At 48.4% G+C, this 16620-nt stretch overlaps 1 protein-coding gene across 10 annotated transcripts in view; it reads left to right on the top strand.

The window, feature by feature from the left end:
- Positions 1–10388: 10388 nt before the first annotated feature.
- ADD1 (adducin 1) overlaps positions 10389–16620 on the top strand; it is a 101159-nt gene continuing 94927 nt past the window's right edge. For 3 of the 10 annotated variants that reach the window (XM_004481031.5, XM_004481035.5, XM_023585368.3), the window contains exon 1: positions 10412–10600. The gene's annotated coding sequence lies outside the window, so the exon portion shown is untranslated. Of the gene's footprint in view, positions 10601–16620 lie in introns of all 10 variants that reach the window. The other 7 variants (XM_058301366.2, XM_004481037.5, XM_004481036.5 and 4 more) reach the window with 4 other exon arrangements.

Here is a 16620-nt window from a genome sequence, read left to right as displayed (position 1 = left end):
GTCTAGTCTTGGGGTTTAATTGGTTGTTGTCTTTGTGTATGTGTTATGTCGTCTCTTTGTCACTTTTTTCTTATTCTATTTTCTTGTTGCTGGCTAAGTTCACTTGAAGGAAAATATTAGGACCAGGGAAAGCAAAATGAGTAAGAAAAGAAAATGTATAAAGTAGTATTGATAATAAATGTTAAGAGAGGAACCATGTGAGATCTAGGAGAATGGATATTAGACTCATGTAAGCTGTGTAAAGTTATAACAGTAAGTAAAGTAGAGTACCTATAATGAGACAGTCAACTGAATATGGGGAGGAATATAGTATAAATTAAAAGGCCAGTGTTTTCATGAGAGAGGGAAACAGAAAAGAAAGACATAATATGAAGAATGAATAAAAGACAGAAAACAGAGCAAAGGTATTAGAAATAAAAAGTCAGACAATTTGGGGACCAAACAAAGGGAGGTGGAATGTAAGAGAAACAATAGAATAGATGATGGAGGATAGAAAGATGTAGAGGAAAGGGGATAGTGTTAGTAGCCAAAATTAATACACAGAGGAAAGAGGAAATGGAGGATGAGGAAACACAGCAAATGTGAAGTGCTCCCTGCAGCACCTAATATAAAAAAAATTAAAAAAGAAGAGAAAGGAAGAAAAAGAAAAAAGGGGGGACAAGAAAGGGGGGGGAAGCAAGCAAGAAAAAGGACCTTTGGGGGGTAAAGAGGAAGGAAAAACCAGAAGACAAACCAACAACAACAACAACAACAAAACACCAAAGTTTCAAGCTAGGAATCCTCTTTGCAGTTAAATAAAACACTTAGGAATCTGACATTCCCACTTTCTCCCTTCCTCACTTCCCTCTCTCCCAAGGCAGCAGGAAAGGTGTGTGAGGGGTCTGGTAGGAGATTCAAGTGGGTCCTTGGTGAATCAACTCAACACAGAAGACAATGCCTCTTTATTTTCAGCAAGAGAGCACCTACACCTCACTAGAAACCCTAAATACCCTACTGGAAGCTTGGATAGCACCTCCTACAGTTCCTCCCCCTCAGGTATGCTATGAGAGGGCTTGTTGATTTTCTGACTCCTCCTTCTCCCAGACCAAGTTTCCTATTCCAGGGCATTTAGGTAAATTGGGCTTTCTCAGCAGATTCACCGCTCCTTTCTTCCCAGGTTCTCCCCAAGCCAGCTGATATGCTCCTCCAAGCTCAAAAAAAAAGAATAAGTGGGGGACTGGAAAGTTGAACCCGCTCACCTAGCCCCTCTGCTTCTCCCACCAAATCTCTCACACTCACAGTCAGTCCAAAATCGAGGGCTTGGGTAACCACGGACCTCAGGGAGCGCTGGATTCGGGAATGGGAAGTCTGGGATATTGCGGACTCAAGGTATGTGAGTCTGTGGAGCTTGGGCTAAGGGGGCTTAGGGGACACGGACCCCAGAGCCACGCATCCGGGAAACATGGGCTTGGGAACGCTGCCGCACAACCAACAGTTTTCAGGGACCGCCGCGGCCGCCAGCCCTAGGGGAAGGGTCCCGCCCACAACTTCTGACCTCTGTGTCAGAAACCCAAAATGCTACCTCTAGCAAACACCACTTCTGTCACTGTCTCTCCAAATCGACCTCCAGACGCCTCCTGCCCTGCAAGCCCCCGAAACAGCCCGTTCTGGCAGGACTCCGACTCCACCCAGCCGCCTCTTTGCAGGAGAGGTTATGAGGTGCACTAACTCAGACGCCGCCTTGCCTCTAATCTGTATCTATCATTTACTGTGGAATGAAACACAGAAAAGTGAACAAAGTGCAAATGCACAGCCCATCAAAGTAGATGTCTGTGCAATAGCCTCGCCGGCACCCCAGAAACGCCCTCGGGTCCTTCCCACCGCGGCACCACCGCTTCTCGGGGCTGGCTGCGGTCGGGCTCTGGTGGGCTCAGGGGCCTGCTCTCCTTTATCCCTTTACCCCCAGCCGTGCACCCTAGAGAGCAGTGCGTTGTGGGGCTCGTCTGTGTGATTGGAGGCCGCACAGAGGCAGGTTCGGGGCCGGCAGCTTGCGGGTCCTGAACCCTGTGCGATGCGGCCCCGTTGGCGCAGAGCGCTGAGGCTGACCCCATCCCATTGCTGAGCGCGATTCCACTGCAGACGAAATCTAGTTTGTGTATCCGTTCGGGTGGCTTCCAGTTTGGGGACAACAACTATAGAGCACACTGCTAGAACCATCTCGTCTGTTTCTCTGGCACACGGGCACGAGTTCCTGCAGGGTGTCTACCCAGGAGTCTGATCCTTGGGTACTGGGCATGAGGGTCTTTCACTATTTTACGAGAATATCCTTCCAGTTTGCACTCCCACCAGCTGTGAGGGAGAGTCCCTTGGCTCCCCATTCTCGCCAACACTTGGCATTCTTAGATTTTTCATTTTTGCCTGTCTGGTGAATATATAACTATGGTTCTGATTTGCATTTAGTGAATTATTAATAAGACTGAGCCCGTTTTCTTGTGTTTATTAGCCTTTTTGATTTTGTCATCTGCAAAATGTCTGCTGTAGCCTTTTGCCCATTTTTCCACATAGTGCTTTTTCTTATTTATCTGTGGTTCTTATGCATCTGTGGTCATTAATGCATATTACAAAGCTCTCTTCCAAATCAATGGCTTGTCTTAGGAGTTCTTTTTTTTTTTTCCTTACTTTTTATTTCAAAATACTTTCAAACTTACAGGACAACTACAAAAATAATATAAACCCCATACAAAGAACTCCAACATACCCCTATCTCCCCAGATTCCCAAATTTTAACATTTTGCCACATTTGCCATATCATTCTATCATTCCATCTATGGGTCTATTCAACTATCCATCTCTCTAGCTACTTATCAACCCATTTACTGAACACTTGACTGTAGTTTGTATGCATCTCGCTGATTGAACATTTAATTCTGCCACATACATTTCCTAAGAACAAAGATATTTATTTAGGTAACCACTTTCAGTGCAGTTATCAAGTTCACTTCTTTTGTTAAATTTGGGGAGTTTCCCCCCATTATTTCCTTGAATATTCCTCTGCCTCTTTGTCTCTTTCTTCTTTGGGAACTCTCCCAATGCATATTGTGAATGCCTGATGGTGACCCACAGTATTTTAAGGCTCTGTTCACTTCTCTTCATTCTTTCTTCTCAGACCGAATGATTTCAATTGTCTTATGTTCAAATTCTCTGATTCTTCTGCCACCTCCAATCTGCAGTTGAAATCCTCTAGGGGATTTATTTATTTTTTTAAAGATTTATTTATTTTTATTTATTTAACTCCCCTCCCCTCCCCCGGTTGTCTGTTTTCTGTGTCTTTTTGCTGCGTCTTGTTTCTTTGTCCGCTTCTGTTGTCCTCAGCGGCATGGGAAGTGTGGGCGGCGCCATTCCTCGGCAGGCTGCTCCCTCCTTCGCTCTGGGCGGCTCTCCCTATGGGTGCACTCCTTGCACGTGGGGCTCCCCTACGCGGGGGACACCCCTGTGTGGCATGGCACTCCTTGCACGCATCAGCACTGCACATGGGCCAGCTCCACACGGGTCAAGGAGGCCCGGGGCTTGAACCGCGGACCTCCCATGTGGTAGACGGACGCCCTAACCACTGGGCCAAAGTCGGTTTCCCTAGGGGATTTTTAATTTCTGTTATTGTGGTCTTCAGCTCTGTTTGGTTCCTTTTCATAATATCGATCTCTCTACTGATATTCTTTGTGTTCATCTGTCATTTTCCTGATTTCCTTTGTCCATATTTTCCTTTAGCCCTTTGAGCATATGTAGGACCATTAAAAAATATATATCTTAGTCTGGAATGTCCCAGGGCTGCTCCTCGTTGATAGTTTCTAATGCTTTACTTCTCTCCTTGGCCTGGGCCACCACTTCCTGTTTCTTTGTAAGTTTTGTTTTGTAATCTTTTGCTGAAAGCTGGACACTTTGATATTTTAAGGTGTCATCACTGGGATTTAGACTCTGGGGCGCCTGTTCCTTAAGCTTGGATCCAGCCAGTGTTATGACAGAGCTTTCCCTGACTGCCAGGAGCTAGGAAAGCAGTTTCCTCGCGGCGCTGGCGCTGCACTGCACGTTCTGAGCCAGCAGTCCCTTATCCCGGGCAGCCCCTGCCAGCTCTCTCCCGGCTCCTGTAGGAGAACTCCGGGAGCCGCCCCCTGTACACAGGCCAGTTCTGGGACAGCGAGTCCCTCAGGCCATGCTGGACACTGGGCCAGACGTGCTCCCAGGGTGTGCACAAGGGCCACTCTGTCCCCGCCAGAGCTGGGACCGGGGACCCGCCCTGGGAATGGGGGCCAGCCCGGCGCTGAGCTGGTGGGGGTGGGGAAGGGGACAGCCAGGGAGCCACGAGACACACTTTTAAGGAGGATTTTTCTTGATTCAGGGCTCATCCTGTTACTGCAATCCTTTAACTGTTTTCTGCAGCTTTGAGAAAGATGTTTCTGCCAGTTCTTGCTGGTTGTTAAGGCTTCTCTGTGGGAACAGGGCTGAAGTGCCTCCCTCTGTCATCTTGAGTGGGGTCGGGTCCCAGCTTCTACTTCATATTTCTTTTAACTTTATTGTAAATGGCATCTTTTTAAAGTTCATTTTCATATTTGTCGCTAGCCTTTACATAGCTTTCTTTTAACTGGGTCGTTTTTTCTGTCTGTATTTAACGTAATTAAGTCTACCATTTTTTTCTGGGATTTCTGTGGTCCCACCCAGTCTGTATTGTCCTCTCCTTTTGATTTTCCTTTTTCTGGATTGAGCAACTTTTTTTTTTTTTAAATCCATTTTACCCCCTCTCCTAGTTTGAAAATTATACACTCTGTTTCCATTCTTCCCTAAGCCTAGAGTTAACTTATCAATGCCTTTCCCCGCCTCCTGGACAACAGAAGGATCTCAGGGGACTTGAACTCCCTTGAGCTCTCTTGTTTCTTGATGTTCCTTTTTTTAAAAATTGTATTTTTTTGATGATACATAGATCACAAAAAACGTTACGTTAAAAAATATAAGGGGAAGCGGATTTGGCTCAACTGAGAGAACGTCTGCCTACCATATGGGAGGTTCAGAGTTCAAACCCAGGGCCTCCTTGACCCGTGTGGAGCTGGCCCACGCGCAGTGCTGATGCATGCAAGGAGTGCCCTGCCACACAGGGGCGTCCCCCGCGTAGGGGAGCCCCATGTGTAAGGAGTGCACCCCATAAGGAAAGCTGCCCTGCGCAAAAAAAGCACAGCCTGCCCAGGAGTGGCACCACACACTCGGAGAGCTGATGCAACAAAACAAGACACAGATTTTGGGTGCCGCAGACAAGAATACAAGCAGATACAGAAGAACACACAGCGAATGGGCACAGAGAGCAGACAACTGGGGTGGGGTGGGAAAGGGGAGGAAATAAATTAAAAAAATAAATCTTTAAAAAAATATATGTAAGGAGAAGCGGACTTGGCTCAACTGATAGAGCATCCACCTACCACATGGGAGATCCAGGGTTCAAACCCAGGGCCTCCTGGCCTGTGTGGAGCTGGCCCACGCGCAGTGCTGATGTGTGCACGGAGTGCTGTGCCACACAGGGGTGTCCCCTGCTTAGGAGAGCCCCACACGCAAGGAGTGCGCCCCTCAGAGAGAGCCACCTCACGTGAAAAATGCACAGCCTGCCCAGGAGTGGCACCGCACATACAGAGAACTGACACAGCAAAAAGAGACACAGATTCCTGGTGCTGCTGACAAGAATATAAGCAGACACAGAAGAACACACAGTGAATGGACACAGAGCAGACAACTGAGGGGGGGGGCAGGGAAGGGGAGAGAAATAAATAAAAAATAAAAATCTTAAAAAAGAGGACGTGGCTCAATTGATAGAGCATCTGTCTACCATATGGGAGGGTCCAGGGTTGGAGACCCAGGGCCTCCTGACCCGTGTGGTGAGCTGACCCATGCGCAGTGCTGCCGTGTGCAAGGAGTGCCGTGCCATGCAGGGGCATCCGCGTGTAGGGGCGTCCCACGCTCAAGGTGTGTGCCCTGCAAGGAGAGCCACCCCGCGTGAAAAATAAAAAAGCGCAGCCCACCCAGGAGTGGTACCGCACACATGGAGAGAAGACACAGCAAGATGATGCGACCAAAAAAAGAGATGCGGTTTCCCAGTGCCAACGAGGGTGCAAGTGGACACAGAAGAACACACAGCTAGTGGACACAGAGAGCAGACCAAGGTGGGGAAGGAAGAGAAATAAATAATAAAATAAATCTTAAAATATATATATATATATATATATGAATGAGATTCCCATATACCCCCACCCATCCCATCCCACTCCTCCCATATCAACAACCTCTTTCATCATCATGCACAGTCATTGCATTGAGTACATTTTGGAGCACTGCTGCACCGTGTGGATTATAGTTTACATTTTAGTTTACACTCTCCCCCAGTCCATTCAGTGGGTTATGGCAGGATATGTAATGTCCTCCATCTGTCCCTGCAATATCATTTAGGACAACTCCAAGTCCCGAAAATGCCCCCACATCACATCTCTTCTTCCCTCTCCCTGCCCTCAGCAGCTACCGTGGCCACTGAATGTATTTAAATGATACTTACTTTTGAATGTATTTGTTTTTTTAATCTCCTATGAAGACAGCATTTATTATCCATAGTTTTTTTTAGATCCAGTTCCCCAGAAGCAAAACCTGTATCAGGGATTATCATGCATTTTTGATTTACTGAGGGAATGTTCTCAGGATAATCTGGATTATGGATTTGGGATAGGGGAGAGGAAAAAAAGCGAGAATGGAAGTGGGCTCAGCTGGAGACTTGCCTCAGCCTGACCCCGTGGAGAGGACCCTGGGGCATGAAGGGTGCCACCAAGCTACCCTTCGTAGAGGCTAGGCCCCAGCTTTTTGTACCCCTGAATTGGTGACAGCCTGTCCTGGTGGTGGGATCACCTTCTGGCCAGGTAGCACCTGTTACCTGAAGGCAAGTCTGGAGAAAGGGGCCTCCCCTGTCACAGTAGCTGGAAAGGGACGTGAGCAGCCCAGGCAGGGGCCGCTGCAGGCAGCTGCCAGGTCTGCTTTTCACGTTGGGTTTGCTCCATCTGGGCACAGCTTCTTCTGGGTCCCACTTGGTCCCAGAACCTGGGGAAATGTTCAAGAGGAGGGTGGCGAGAGGAGCGGCACCCCACATTGCTACTGCCGGTTCCACGACCACAGCTGATACTCAGCAGCTCTCTCCACCACCCCTTCCAGATTTCTCTCCCTGATTAGCACTTTGGCTGGGCCAGGTAGTACATCTGGGAGGGCTACCTAAGCCTTCATCCCCGAGGGTCTGAGTCCCCGGTCATCCTGCCTTTTGCAGGCCATGTTGTCATCGATGACCCTTCCCCTTGATGGCCTGAGTGCCAAACTTATTCCTGCCTGTCCCAATCACATAGCAGCAGCCCTGTGTCCTCGAGAGGGGGAGGGTCTGTCACCCCCCTGCTACTGTGTTCACTCCTTTCTGTGCCTTCTGGTCTACTGGCATGAGTTGCTGAAAGTGACCAGGCGACGGCCATAGCTTTGAATTTACTACATCCCCTGGTGGAAGTGTCCTCTTGGGGAACCAGGACATCTAGACTCATAGAGCTTTGCAGGACAGGACGCACAAACTCCTCAAGTGGGCCACCGGCTGTTCTCCCGACTGGGGTCACACCACCAGAAGATGATGATGGATGTAACGGCACCACATTCCCTGGATGTGGAGTCTCATGACTCCATCGCACCAGCAACTTCTGGTGGGAAATGTTGGGTCCCATGATCACATGCTCACTGCCGTTCCTCCTTTGCCAGAAAGCGGGCTTGTTGGTACTAGGCAATGCCACATGGGATCCCAGGTCAGCAACCCTGACGTTGCCCGCTGGGATACTGGTGCAGGCTATGGTATCGCCGGCAGGAAAGGCAAACCCACAGCTGAAATAGGGGGCAATCCTGGTAAGGGTTATTGGCTTTCCAGGATAGAAGGGGTTCAGCGGAATCAACGTGCTCTCAAGGGGCTCAGCCTTGGTCTCCGATCTGGGCAGGCTGGACAACCGGGAGTGGGAGGTGCTAGACCAGCCTGGGGTATAGGAGCCGAGCCTGTGCTATTGCAGAGCCTCCAACCTGCCACCCTGGCGACTTTGTTTACAAAGGGGCTGGCTGATGCCACTTGGCAGGGCGCTTCTGTCTGTTGGTTAAGCCTCCTCTGTGGTTGACGCGATCTGGTGGGCATTAACATGCTACAGAGATCTTCACCCTTTGTGCCAATTCCCACAGGTCCATCCACATGCCTCCTCAGGCCGCTCGGTCCCTGGACTTCCAGATTGTTCCTTCCAGGCTCCTGACCATCCTGCTAAACCATTTCCCACCATTCTAAGTCCAGGACATGTCTCTCTCCACACAAAGAGGATGGCCAAGTTCACCATCTGAAGCTTTCCCGACCGGGAACATTTCTCCTCTCCACTGTCTTTCACGGCAATAGCCGAGGGGACACAGTGCAGCAGTATTACATAGTGAGCCATCTACAGCGCATACCAACATAATGGACCCATCTTGCCACGAGCCGAGCTCAGGCTTTTTCCTCCTGTCACCAGTCATAGGGAATCCACCTGACGCCACAGGTGCTACAGTAGCAGGTTACATGGGCTACCTCTGGGCTTGCTTGAGCCTGACCTTGGATCTACCCCTCCCAGATTATGATGAATTGCTGCTCCTACTTGACCTCATGACAGCTTCATGTACTACAGAAATGTTCCATTTCAACCAGGGCCCAGTAGTCTGCCAGAAGCTACTTTCTGAGCTTCTGCATGTGGGTTTAGAGTTTTCAAGTTTGGGAAATTTTCAGTCTTTTTTTTTTATTATAGATTTATTTATTTAATCCCACCCCCTTGTCAGCTCTTTGTGTTCATTTGCTGTGCATTCTTCTATGTCTGCTTGTCTTCTCTTAAGGCGCACTGGAAACTGATCTTGGGGCCTTCCTTCTGGAGTGGAAGAGAGGTGCTCAGTCTCTTGCGCCACCTCATTTCCCTGGTCTGCTGCATCTCTTATTGTCTCTACTCTGTGTCTCTTTTTGTTGTGTCATCTTGCTGGTCAGCTCTCTGCTCAGGCCAGCTTGCCGCATGGGCCAGCAGTCCTGCATGGGCCAGCATTCTGCTTGGGCCAGCCCACTGCGTGGACCTGCTTGCCTTCACCGGGAGGCCCCAGGAATCAAACCCAGGACCTCCCATATGGTAGACGGGAGCCCATTTGCTTGAGCCACATCCACTTCCCCCATCACATCTTCACATATTATTTCTTTCCTCTCTCCCCATGCCTCACCTCCACTTTCAGGGACTCCGATTACACGTTAGGCCTCTGGGAGCTGTCCCACAGCTCATGGCTGCTCTGATTATTCTTTTGTTTCCTTTGGTTTCATTTGCTACCTCTTCAAGGACTTCTGCTGTGTTCAGTATGCTATACTCCCATCCAGTGGATTTGTCATCTCCCACCTGGTAACTGCCGCCTCTGGAAGTCTGATTTGGGTCTTTTTGTGTCTTCTATGTCTCTATTTAACAGGCTCACTCTTTTCTCTACAGCTCCCTCCATTTTTACAGCAAGTCCCTAGCACCTCTCTCCCCAGCCAGGCCCTGCGCTAGGGCGACAGAAGTGAGGCAGAACCGTGCAGTCTTGTCAGGAACGTCTCCTGAGAAAGGGCAGTGTCCAGGCGAAGTGCCTCCAGAACACTGACCGCACCCTTAGGTCGAGACCCCTGGCCCTTCTGCAGGCAAAGCCCAAGAGGGCCGGGTGGGCCGCGACCCACCGAGTCCCGCCACCGCCCCTGGGCACCAGCTCCCTGCAGTACGAAGGGGCCCGGCACGGGGCGTGCCCCGGCCCTCCTGAGGGCAGGGGAGGGCGGCGCGGGGAAGGCGCTGCCTGCTCTCGTTAAGCCAGCTTCCCGGGCAGCGCGGGCCCGGCCCTGTCCTGCCCGCCCTCCAGGCCGGCCCCTCGGGTCGGTGCAGGGAGCTGGCGCCCGTTCACCCTGCGCCAGCGGGCAGCCGCCCGACCCCGGGGCCTTATCCGGGCTCACAGGCCCGGCCGCCCTGACCCCACCCTGCTGCGCAAAACGCTGCCCCAGCTCCGCCTTCGGCCCGCCCAGTGCTGGATGCCAGGGAGACAGAGCGGGCGGCGAGAGGCTCGGGGCTCCGGCACCCCCGCGAGCGGGCCCACGCGGGCCTGGGCAAACGGAGGCCCCCGGGCGCGCCCCGCCGGGAGGACACCGCCCCCGCCCCGCCCATTCCGCCCGGGCCCCGCCCCTTGTCCCCTCACCCCCACGTGGCCCGTCCCGCTTCCAGGCCCCGCCCCGGCTCCCGCCGCAGCCAATCGCGGGGCCCGTTGCTCAGAGGTGCGCGGCGCGCGCTGGGCCCATGGGGCGGCGCGTTATTGGGCTGCAGCGCCGCAGGCCGCACCCAGTCGGCGCGGAGGGGCCGCGGCCGGAGGCGGAGGGGGCGAGAGGCCGGAATCAGGCGGGAGGGAGCGCCGCGGCGGGAAGCGGAGCCGGGGTTCGGTGTCGGGCCCGAGCCGAGGGAGTCGACCGGCGGCGGAGGACGCGCTCGGACCGGGAGCCCCGCGCTGCCCGTCTTTCGCCCCTGAGGTGAGGCCCGCCGGGGCGGGGCGCGCGCTGGGGCGGCTGAGGGGCGCGGGCGGCCCGAGCGGGAGCGGCGCGGGGCTCCGGTGGTGGCGCGGGGGCCGCGGGGCGCGCTGTCCGCGTCGAGAGGGTGGGCGCTCTCCGTGGCTGGGCTTGGCGCGGGGTCCGGAGGCGCTCGGGGGGCTTGGCAGGCGCCTGCGCAGGGCCTCGGGGTCCCGGGGCTTCTCCGCGGTCGCGGCGGGGCCCGCCGTTTCCGAACTGGGCGGTGGGCTGCGGGCTGCGGGCTGCGGGCGTCCGCGCGCGAAAGGAGGCTCCGGTCGGGCCTGGGTCGGTGGCGGCCGTGCGGGGTCTGGAGCGAGTGCAGACGCAGACACCCCTCGGACTCCAATGCACGGCGGGCCTCGAGCTTCAGTGACAGCCTCTGCCCAAAGAGAAAAGCCAATTCTGCCTACGGATGGAAGGAGGGTTGTCCCGGAACTTTAATAGAGATGGGGCGGTTGGTGATCTTTGCCCCTCCTCTTCCTTTTTTTTCTCTCCCTTTCTCTTTTATCGTTGTCGCTTTTTTGGGGGACGGGTGGGTTTGTTGGAAGGGTGTCACAGGTCCTCTGCCTTTCAGAATCAGTTTTATTTTTGCTCGTGTAATTAGTGGTTCAAGATATTTGTAGGTGATTTTTGTTCATTACATGCATACCTACCTCGCAGTCAACGTTTTGTCTCTCTTGGCACTGCCGTTGGTGTCGTTATAGATGATCTTATGCCTAAAATAACAAAGCAATGGTCGTATACTCAAGGACTAAAAACCTAGTTAATAGCCGTATGCATTGCTGGTAAGGTATTATAGAACGATTTTTTTTTTGCACGTGCAGTGTATAAGTTCTTAATTTAACGCTTTAAAAAATATGTAACCTTGGGGAAAGCTAGAGTAGCACAGCTGTTTTTTAAAGAAGTAGGTGGTTTTGGCAGTCAAACTGCTTTTCAACGTTTGAAGTGATTTACATCAGCACAGCTAATATGGTTTGTTACTTTACTATGTGTCTGCTTTTAAATTTCAGAGTTGCAGAGGCTCAGTGAATGGCATGAATCTAAATTCTATCTAGTCTCCAAATGGGTGGGATATTTTCCTTTCTAAAAAATAAGTTATACAACCTGACCATTTTCTCCTTTAAGTCTTTTGCTGTTATAGGATAATTTATAGTGTTATTTTACCATAAAAGTTTTTTTAAAATTATTTTTTAATTTTTATTTTTTTAGTGTATAAAAGAGAGATACTGGGGATTGAATTTGGGACCTCTTTGTATATGTAGCACTGAGCTACATCCACTCCTGAAAGCTTTTTATTTAAACGATTGTTAGTTTTTACTAAGTTCTTCTAAATAGTCATGTTGAATCAGAAAAATAAATACCGAAATGATTTAAAATATACAGAGCTTTTGTGGAGATAAAAATACATATATAGCTCACCCATTTAAAGTGGAAAGTTATTATGATTTGAAATTTATAGTTTAAATTGACTGCTTTATTTATAATTTTTATGCTTCTGAGCCTTCACACACATATGTATAAGTAGAGAGAATAATATAGTAAGCCCCCATTTCTACTCACCAAACTTCAAGTTACCACCTCAGAGCCCATCTTGCTTCATTTGTACCCCTAATTTCAGATGTCATCATTTTAACTGATAAATATTTTAGTGTGTATATGGAAAAGGTGAAGACTCTTTATAAGATGAACACAAATATCACTGTGATAAAGACTGAATAATCTTTTAATATCTTCAAATATCCAACCAGATTCAAATTTCCTTGATTGCCATATGTTTATGTGTGTATATATATTACTATATATGTACATAAATGTATTTTAACAGTTTGAATCAGAATCTAAATGCGATCCATGCATTGTGATTGGTTTTAATCTATAGGTTTCCTTTGCATCTTTTGTTTTCTCTTGTAATTAATTTGTTGATGAAACCCATGGTGTGTTCTGTGGAGTTGACCACAGTCTGGATTTTATTCTGTGTTGTAGCTTAACAATACAGAGTTTCAGGGGAGCTGGCGTACCTCAGTGGTTGAGCACCTGCCTCTCACGTACAAGGTCCCAGGTTCAATCTCTGGTACCTTCTTAAAAAAAAAAACCAAATTTCTTGTAAACTAGTTGTTAGATCTAAAGGTGTGATCAGGGAAGTGGACTTGGCCCAGTGGTTAGGGCATCCATCTACCACATGGGAGGTCCGCGGTTGAAACCCTGGGCCTCCTTGACCTGTGTGGAGTTGGCCCACGCGCAGCACTGATGTGCGCAAGGAGTGTCGTGCCACGCAGGGTGTCCCCGCGTAGGGGAGCCCCACGCGCAGAGGAGAGCCTCCCGGTGCGAAAGAAAGTGCAGCCTGCCCAGGAATGGACATGCACACACGGAGAGCTGACACAGCAAGATGATGCAACAAAAAGAAACAGATTCCTGTGCCGCCGACAACAACTGAAGCAGACAAAGTAGAGCATGCACGCAGCAAATGGACACAGAGAGCAGACAATGGGGGTGTGTGTGTGGGGGGGAGAGAAATAAAAAAAAATAAAGGTGTGATCAGGCTGATTTATTGTTGGTAAGAAATCTTTATAGATAAGTAGGCAGATAGTAACTGATAGTTTTTCTTCTTATTTGTAGCCCTTGATGCTGAATGCCTGGAGTCATAATTAGCATTTTAAAGTATTGGTTTTATTTTATAATCTCATGATTTATTAGCTGTAGTACTTGTATAAAGACAGTTCGGCTCACCTGGAAGATAGTTCACATAGGAAAGGCAGGATAAATGCTTAATTCCTTTTACTTGTAAGTTTTTGAAATAAAAAGTTGGCTCCCTAGTATCCTTCAAAAGTGACAAATGAGTTGTATGTATAAATTTTTTATTTTTTATCTTTTTTAAAAAAGATAAATAGATCGCATAAAATGTTACATTAAAAAACATAAGAGGTTCCCATATACCCTACTCCCATCCCACCCCCACTCCTCCCACATCAACATTCCCTTTCATTGGTAAGCCACATTCATTACATTTGGTGAATATACCCTGGAGCACTGCCGCAGGGACCATAGTTTACATTGTAGTTCATGTATATATCTGTTTGTAACATTATGAACTCACGGACTTAAGCATATTTGATGTGTTTTTAGCCATTGTAGATATTATCCCATCTTTATGCAAAATGAGGCTGTTCACATTGGCTCTTAAAACCTTTTGAGAGGGAGGGGATGTGACTCAAGCACTTCAGTGCCTGCCTCCCACATGGGAGGTTCGGGGTTAGATTCCTGGTGCCTCCTAAAGAAAAAAAACCAAAACAGACAAGCAAACAGATGAGGGAGCCATGGGGATATGGGGGGGGGGTGCTTTCAACTCTTAATAGTTGTGATAATTTTTCTTTTTGTATCACAAGCTGTACTGGGCTTATCTTGTAGTTTCCTTCTCAGCCCTGCAGGAATCATCCGTTCATTTCTCCAGAGAACCTTGTTTTTTTTTTAAAGTGGAAAATGGTATTTAGAAACTACAGTCTAGGCCCTTGAGGTGCTCATTGCTACCAAGTAGGTCCTTGTTTCTGAATTTTCCCTCTGAGTCATAGAGTAGACCATGTCACTTTCCTAATAGCCACTAACTCCTGAGCTACTGGACCAGGTTTGGCCTCTTCCAAGAGTGTGGTTTTTCTTCCCCCTGTATTCTGAGCACAGTAATCTGGCGCATAGTAGGAGCCCAGTAAATACTTAGGCAGTGAATGAATGATTTACGGTTTAGTCTCTTCAGTCTTTGGGACATTAAGTCACATTCTTGTGGCGGCAGACTTGGCCCAGTGGTTAGGGCGTCCGTCTACCACATGGGAGGTCCACGGTTCAAACCCTGGGTCTCCTTGACCCGTGTGCAGCTGGCCCGTGCGCACTTCTGATAACGCGCAAGGAGTACTGTGCCATGCAAGGGTGTCCCCCCACGTAGGGGAGCCCCACGCGCAAGGAGTGCGCCCCGTAAGGAGAGCCACCCAGCGTGAAAGAAAGTTCAGCCTGCCCAGGATGGCGCCACACACACAGAGCTGACACAATAAGATGACGCAACAAAAAGAAACAGATTCCCGTGCCGCTGACGACAACAGAAGCGGACAAAGAAGACGACGCAGCAAATAGACACAAAGAACAGACGACCAGGGTGGGGGGGGAAGGGGAGAGAAATAAATCTTTAAAAAAAAAAGTCACATTATTGTAAAAATGCTAGCCAGAAGTATAAGATCATAAACCTTCAAGGGGAATAACAGCTGACAACATAGGTCATTAAGCTTCAGGGAAGGCTGTGTAAAGAAGGTAGAACTTAAATTTATCCTTGAAAGAGTAAAGGAAAAGATGGCTATGAAGAAGATATTAAAGTTTTTTTTAGACTAAATTTTTGGAGTACGTTTTATGCCAGTAGTTTAAAATACAAATACACAGAAATTCAGAAATTTCACCACTAGACATGCTGAGACCCAGCCTTGGGCCAGGTGATTCAAATGCATCCCTTGTTTAAGAACCACTGTTCTGTGGCATTACTCTTAGAAAGAACAGTAGTCTCCCATTTGGCCCATGTTGCAGTGGACCCAGGGCCACTGTTCTGTGAGGGTGTGATTACTATGCACATTGGGCCTGTGCATTGTGGTGAAGAGCTTAGGACTTTTCCTTTGATGTTTTTTTCTCTGTGTTTAAATGATTGTCAAAAAATTGAGATATGGTCTTAATTGACAACATGGAATTTTCAAAATCCAGGTTATAAACTTGAATTTTCATCTTTTTAAGTGCTTTGTGCCAGGCACAAATCTAAGATTTGGTTATTAACGGGTTAAATATTCTACTACCTCCTTAGTATTTGGTCAGTGTCTGCTAGCTCTCATGTGCCTCTTTAAAATAGAAATCTTAACAGCGTAAATTAGAACTTTAACAAGACTGTTTAATAGTTAATGCTTGTTCTGACCTTGTCCAGGCAAGAAACATGTATGGGAAGGAATGAAGGGAAGCATAAGGGATAATTCAGTTTGCTCTTTGAGCTGTATTTCAGAAGGATCTTTTTCAACAATTGTTATCACTAAAGTTAAGTAACATTGTTTGTGATATCTGTTTGCTTAAAAGTATTTGAGTGTGTTTTGTCAGGGTTTTTATGTGAATTTATTCTACATAGGAAAAAATGACAGTCCAGAGTCTATAGCAGTTATAAACTTTAACGGAACCAATGTCTTAAGTACATACTCTGCCAGGATAAAATGGCAATAGCAATTAAAAAAAAAGGTATTTTAATTTGCAAGCATATCTTTCAACTCTGTAGCTTTAAAAATTGTATATCTTTCTCCCTTACTCATTTATATTTATCGAGCACTTATATGCTGGGTGCTGTTTCAGATGCTGTGGAAAGAACAGGGAATGAAGACACATTTTTTCCCCCTTCAATGGGGAACTTTATATTCTAGAAAGAGTGCTAGATTTATATATATATAAATATTTATAAGTATTTTATATATATATAGTGTTGGTAATAACTGTGTTAAGACAGTGGGGGCAGTTTAAGGGAATAAATGCTGGCAGCCAGGCTCTCTTAGACGGCTGGTCTGGAGTGAGCCTCTCTGAGGAGGTGACAGTTTTGATCATTATCTCTGAATGGAGGGAGGGAGGGAGCTTTGCGTGGTCTAGGGAAGGTTTGGGCTGTGGAAATCTTCTCATCGTTCATGGTCATTGGGTGTCTGTTTTCTCCTTAGCCAGAATCTTCCAAAGTGAACACCGTGTGTCCTGTTGGTGGTGGGTTCTGAAGGGCGCCGGCCTTGTAGGTTAGGAGTGTGGAAGAGAAAGCCCTCCTCGGTTGTGAGATGAGTAAGGACGCAGAGGAAGCAGCGGATCAGAGCAGGTGGTGGCCATCCATTTCCCCATACCTGTTAATCCCTGATCCTGGGTAGTATATGTGCTCAATTGATTCTTTTGGGAGGGGGATGGAGCCCATCTAAAAACAAATGCAAATATGAATAATATTAGTATCA

This window comes from Dasypus novemcinctus, chromosome 1, assembly GCF_030445035.2.
Source record: "Dasypus novemcinctus isolate mDasNov1 chromosome 1, mDasNov1.1.hap2, whole genome shotgun sequence".
NCBI classification, from domain to species: Eukaryota; Metazoa; Chordata; class Mammalia; order Cingulata; family Dasypodidae; genus Dasypus; species Dasypus novemcinctus.
The sequence above is the reverse complement of the archived record's forward strand: the minus strand, read 5'-3'. Positions and strand labels throughout refer to the sequence as shown.